Source organism: Muscardinus avellanarius (genome assembly GCF_963383645.1).
Source record: "Muscardinus avellanarius genome assembly, chromosome: 1".
Classification (NCBI taxonomy): domain Eukaryota; kingdom Metazoa; phylum Chordata; class Mammalia; order Rodentia; family Gliridae; genus Muscardinus; species Muscardinus avellanarius.
In genome coordinates, this window is record NC_137786.1 from 192,615,570 (window position 1) to 192,622,176 (window position 6,607).

Sequence of the window (6,607 nt, forward strand, 5' to 3'; positions counted from 1 at the left end):
GGACTGACAACAGATGGTCCCAGCCCTCGGGGATTACAGCCTGGTTGGGAAAACAATGGAAACATCATACATTCACCAAAGAAGAGAAAAGAGAAGGAAAGACAGAGAAAAGCTGGCTGGGTTTGGAGAGGTAGCTTTCTGGGAGCTTTAGGGGAGTCATGGCAGTGAGTGTGGGCCCTGTCTGCACAGGTGAAGAGGAGGAAGATTGTCTGGTTGGGAAGGGAATACCAATGTGTAAAGCTTGGGCAACTGGGATACATTTTCCAGATGTGTACGTTGATGAGTCTTGCTAGGATGATGTGTACTGAGGGGAGCCATGGAAAATAGTGGGGTGCAGGGGTACTGGACTGCAGGGACTCTGGAATTTCCAGTTAATGTCTCCCCAGTGTAGAATTTGCTCCTACAGGCTGGCTGCTGTTCAGTTGACAAGCCACATTTAGGTGCTGTATGCCCAGCACCAAGCCATGGAGGTTGCTCTGTTCCTCTTATGGGGTCAGTACCCTCAGCCACCTGACAACCTGCTTCTCAGCTTTCAACACTGGGCTCAAATATCACTTCTTAGTAAAGAGTTCCCTGGGCGGAGCGGCCAGAACAGCCGGAGCAGTCAGAACTGCAGCGCGGATCGGCTGGAGCGGCGGCGCGGAGTGGCCAGAGCCGCGGAGTGGAGCGGCTGGAGCAGCCGGAGCAGAGTGGCCAGAACAGCTGAGCGGAGCGGCCAGAACAGCCGGAGCAGCCAGAGCCGCGTCGCGGAACGGCCGGAACGGCCGGAGTGGCCAGACCCACGGTGCAGAGCACCCAGAGCCGCGGTGCAGAGCGGCCGGAGCAGCCAGAGCGGCCAGAACCGTGGTGCGGAGCAGCCAGAGCCGCGGTGCAGAGCGGCCGGAGCGGTGCGGCCTACATCTCCCCTAGCAACACCAGGCTCCAGAGAGGAGGGAGACTCAAAACAGAGCTCAAATCCAGAGAGGAGGTACTCTGGCCTCGCGGCCTAGGATGCAGAAGTAGTGTCTTACTGCTGGCGGCAGCAGCGAGTTCACCGGACAGCCCTAGACCAACCCACTCAACCAGCCACCAGGCGCCTGAGAGGAGGGGTGGACAGCGAGCCGAGGTGAGCAGGTGCTGAACAGCCGGGCGGCAGTCAGCAGTTTTGTTGGTGCAGGGAACATCTAAAGCTCCCAAGGGCTGGGCGCAGCACAACTGGCAAGGACTCAGAGCAGAGTTCAAAACCAGAGAAGAAATACGCCGCATCACGGCCGAGGGCGTGGCAGTGGTGCCATATTGCCAGTGGCGGCAGCAGCGAATCCACCGAGTTCACTACAGCTCCATCAGCGCACTCAACAACCGTGAGTCAAATTGCGGCCCCTAGGGGAGAAATCCCAGTACTGCACTCCCAGGGACTTGCGCAGATAGTCTCCCTGGGTCGGAGATTTTAGCAGTGCAGCCCAGTGGGGGAGTGGCAGTGGCAGAGATATCATACCATAGTCACAACTCCCCACTGGAGAACGCCCAACTTGGCACCCCCCACGGTTTAAGCAGCCTTGATTGACTCCCTGGGTCTGAGACTTTGTGATACAACACAGTAAAGGAGTAGTGGTGACTGAGATACCATAGACTAGAGATCCAGAGCATCTTAAGTGAACTCGTAATGACTCAGGGAAGAACCCAGAGAAGGCACAAACTTCCAAAATCATGGGAAAGAGAAATAACAATGGAGCAGTGAATGCCAACAACACCACAACATCAGAATCTGATAACACAGAAACCCAAAGATCTCTAGAAGATCAAATTAGGAAAATAACTTTAGAAATAATAGAGGACTTTCGAAAAGAATTTAGAGAGAGTCAAAAAGAGATAAAGGATGCAATTAATGAAGTAAAGGCCTCAATTCAAAGTATAAACAACAGATTAGACCACATGGAGAATAGAATCTCGCTTCTTGAAGATGATCATTCTAAAAATGAATGCATAGTTTCTAATTTAGAAAAAAAATCCCGACAGCAGGAATCTGACATTGAAGAAATATGGGCCCATTTCAAGAGAGCTAACCTAAGAATAATTGGAATAGAGGAGGGAAAAGAAGGTGAAACCAAAGGGATCAACAATCTCTTCAAGGAAGTAATAGCAGAAAATTTTACAAACATAGAGCAAGAGGTCGATACACAGGTCCAGGAAACTTATAGAACTCCCTTTAGACAGGCCATGTGACATACAGAGGCAAACCAATTAGAATCACTCCAGACTTCCCAAACCAAGTTATGAAAGCCAGAAGGGTTTGGAGTAACATATTCCAAACTCTGAAAGAAAACAACTTCCAGCCAAAAATTTCCTACCCAGCAAAACTATCCATCAAATTAGATGGGGAAATAAGAAGCTTCCATGACAAACAGCAACTGAAGGAATTTATGTCTTCAAAACCAGCGCTAGAGAAAATACTCAAGGAGATTAACTGCAAAGAGGAAATGGGTAATCACGCCAGAACCAAAGAAACAAGAATTCCCATCCAGCAGACAACTAAGCAAAGAAGAATAAACAGTATCTCAAACATAAATAAGATCTTAACATGTTGGGAATTAAAAATTATCTCTCTATAATCACACTGAATGTAAACGGCCTCAACTCCCCAATAAAAAGACATAAAGTGGCAAAATGGATTAAAAGCCAGAATCCATCCATCTGCTGCTTACAAGAAACACACCTCACAAGTAAAGATAGGAACAAACTCAAGGTAAAGGGCTGGAGCAAGGTAATCCATGCTAATGGTACTCGAAGACAAGCAGGAGTAGCAACTCTGATATCAGACAAGTTAGACTTCAAACCCAAACTTATTAGAAGAGACAAAGAAGGTCACATTTTACTGGTAAAAGGAATAGTCCAGCAAGAGGAAATAACAATAATCAACATCTATGCCCCAAACATAGGGGCAGCTACTTTCATAAATCAAACTCTTTGTGACATGAAGCCACACATAAATCCCAACACAATAATACTGGGAGACTTCAACACACCTCTCACAATACTAGACCGATCTTCCAGACAAAGGGTCAGTAAAGATGTCTCAGAACTAAAGAACAACATTAACCAAATGGACCTTTTGGACACATATAGAATATTTCACCCAACTACAGCAGAGTTTACATTTTTCTCAGCTGCTCATGGAACCTTCTCCAAAATAGATCACATCCTGGGACACAAAATGAGCACTAGCAAATTTTAAAAATGTTACATACTTCCCTGTGTCATTTCAGACCATAATGGAATGAAACTAGAAATCAACTATAAGAAGACCCAGAGAAACAACATAAACATGTGGAGACTGAACACCACACTTCTGAATGAAGAATGGGTCATAGAAGATGTAAGAGGTGAAATCAAGAAATTTCTAGAAACAAATGAAAATAAAGAAACAACATATCAAAACCTCTGGGACACTTTGAAGGCAGTATTAAGAGGAAAATTTATAGCACTGAGTGCTCACATAAGAAAAACAGAAAATCTTCAAATAAATAGCCTTATGACACACCTCAAAGCCCTTGAAAAGCAGGAACAATTGAACCCCAAAGCCAGCAGAAGATGGGAAATTATTAAAATTAGAGCAGAAATTAACGAAATAGAGAATAAAAAAACAATACAGAAAATCAACAAAACCAAAAGCTGGTTTCTTGAAAAAATTAACAAGATTGATAAACCACGAGCCAACCTAACTAAAAAAAAGAGAGAATCAACCCAAATTATGAAGATAAGGGATGAAAAAGGAGACATTACTACTGACAGCGTAGAAATCCAGAGGATTATCAGAAACTACTTTGAAAAACTATACTCCAACAAAATGGAAAATCTGGAGGAAATCGACAACTTCCTAGATAAATACAACCTTCCTAAACTGAGTCAAGAAGATATAGAACACTTAAACCAACCAATAACAATCAAAGAGATTGAAATAGCAATAAAGAGCTTACCATCAAAGAAAAGCCCAGGACCAGATGGTTTCCCAAGTGAATTCTATAAAACCTTTATAGGAGAACTAATCCCAATACTACTCAAACTATTTCGGGAAATAGAAAAAACCGGGACTCTCCCAAATACATTCTATGAAGCCAACATCACACTAATACCCAAACCGAATAAAGACAGTTCAAGGAAGGAAAACTACAGGCCTATATCTCTGATGAACTTGGATGCAAAACTATTAAACAAAATACTAGCAACATGCATTCAAAACCACATCAAGAAAATCATTCACCATGACCAGGTAGGGTTCATCCCAGGGATGCAAGGCTGGTTCAATATACGAAAAACAATCCATGTAATTCATCATATAAACAGAATCAAAGACAAAAACCACATGATCATCTCAATAGATGCTGAAAAAGCATTTGATAAAATTCAACATCCATTTATGATAAAAACACTGCAGAGAATTGGAATAGAAGGAACATATCTCAACATTATTAAGGCAATCTACAATAAGCCCACTGCCAACATCATATTAAATGGGGAAAAACTTCAAGAATTCCCCCTAAAAACTGGAACGAGACAAGGATGTCCACTATCACCACTTCTCTTCAATATAGTACTAGAGACTCTAGCCAGAGCAATAAGGCAAGAAAAGGAAATCAAAGGAGTACAAATAGGAAAAGAAGAACTTAAGCTTTCACTATTTGCAGATGACATGATACTATATTTAGAAAACCCAACAAACTCAACCAAAAGGCTTATAGAACTGATCAACAAATTCAGCAAGGTATCTGGATACAAAATCAATCTTAAAAAATCAGAAGCTTTCCTGTACACCAACAATAAATCCACTGAAAAAGAAATTCAGAAAACACTTCAACTCAGGATCTCCCACAAAAAAATAAAATACCTAGGAATAAACTTTACCAAGGAAGTAAAAGATCTCTACAAAGAAAATTATAAAACACTGAAAAAAGAAATCGAAGAAGATCTTAGAAGATGGAAAGACCTTCCATGTTCATGGATTGGCAGAATTAATATCATTAAAATGGCGATCCTCCCAAAAGTGATCTACAGATTTAATGCAATGCCCATTAAACTACCAAGATCATTCCTCACAGACATAGAAAAATCAGTCCTTAAATTTATCTGGAATAACAAAAAGCCCAGAATAGCCAAGGTAGTTCTCAGCAACAAAAACCACGCAGGAGGAATCACAATACCTGACTTTAAACTATACTACAAAGCCATTGTAATAAAAACAGCATGGTACTGGCAAAAGAACAGATATATAGACCAATGGAGCAGAATAGAAGACCCAGAAACAAGTCCACACACTTTCAGCCAATTGATTTTTGACAAAGGGGCCAAAAACATACACTGGAAAAAAGATAGCCTCTTCAACAAATGGTGTTGGCAAAACTGGTTAACCATATGCAGAAAATTGGATGTCAATCCCACTTTTTCACCCTGTACAAAAGTCAACTCACGATGGATCAAAGACTTGGAAATTAAACCAGAGACCTTGAAGCTCCTTGAAGAGGGCATAGGTCCAACACTACAACACATAGGCACAGACAAACATTTCCTCAACAAGACCCCAAAGGCACAACAAATTAAAAGGAGAATCAATACATGGGATTGCATGAAACTGAAGAGCTTCTGTTCAGCAAAGGAAACTATCAAGAACCTCAATCGAGAGCCAACAGAATGGGAGAAGATTTTTGCCACCTACACCACTGATAGAGGACTAATATCTAGAATATACAGAGAACTCAAGAAACTCAACACTAAGAAAACAAAGCATCCAATAACAAAATGGGCAAATGAACTAAATAGACACTTCACAAAAGAAGAAATTCAAATGGCCAATAAATGCATGAAAAAATGCTCAACATCACTGGCAATCAGAGAGATGCAAATCAAAACTACCCTGAGATTTCACCTAACTCCAACTAGAATGGCCATCATCCAAAACACAAACAACAACAGATGCTGGCGAGGATGTGGAGAAGTGGGAACTCTAAGACATTGTTGGTGGGATTGCAAATTAGTGCAACCACTTTGGAAAACAGTATGGAGAATCCTCAGAAGAATGGGAACAAATCTTCCATTTGATCCAGCAATACCACTGTTGGGTATCTACCCAAAAGAAAAGAAACCAAACTACCAAACGAATGCATGTGTATCTATGTTCATAGCTGCACAATTCACCATAGCCAAACTATGGAACCAGCCAAGATGTCCATCAACAGATGAATGGATTACAAAACTGTGGGATATGTACACAATGGAATTTTACTCAGCCATCAAAAAAAACTCAATTACATCATTTTCAGGGAAATGGATGGAACTGGAGGACATTATGCTAAGTGAGATTAGTCAGGCACAAAAAATAAGAAATCAGATGCTTTCCCTAATATGTGAGAGTTAGGGAGAAATGGATCATAGGAGGAACTCTTGGAAGAGGATCAGTAACTTTTAACTCTGTTTACATTGTCTTTGGATATACAATATTTTTTTTATTTTTTAGGAAGTTTATTTACTCTTTTGTTGCCTGTGCCATTGAAATCATATCCAAGAAATCACTTCCAATTTCAATGTTGTGAGGTTTTATGACCCAGATTTTCTTCTAAAAGCTTATAGTATTAAGATT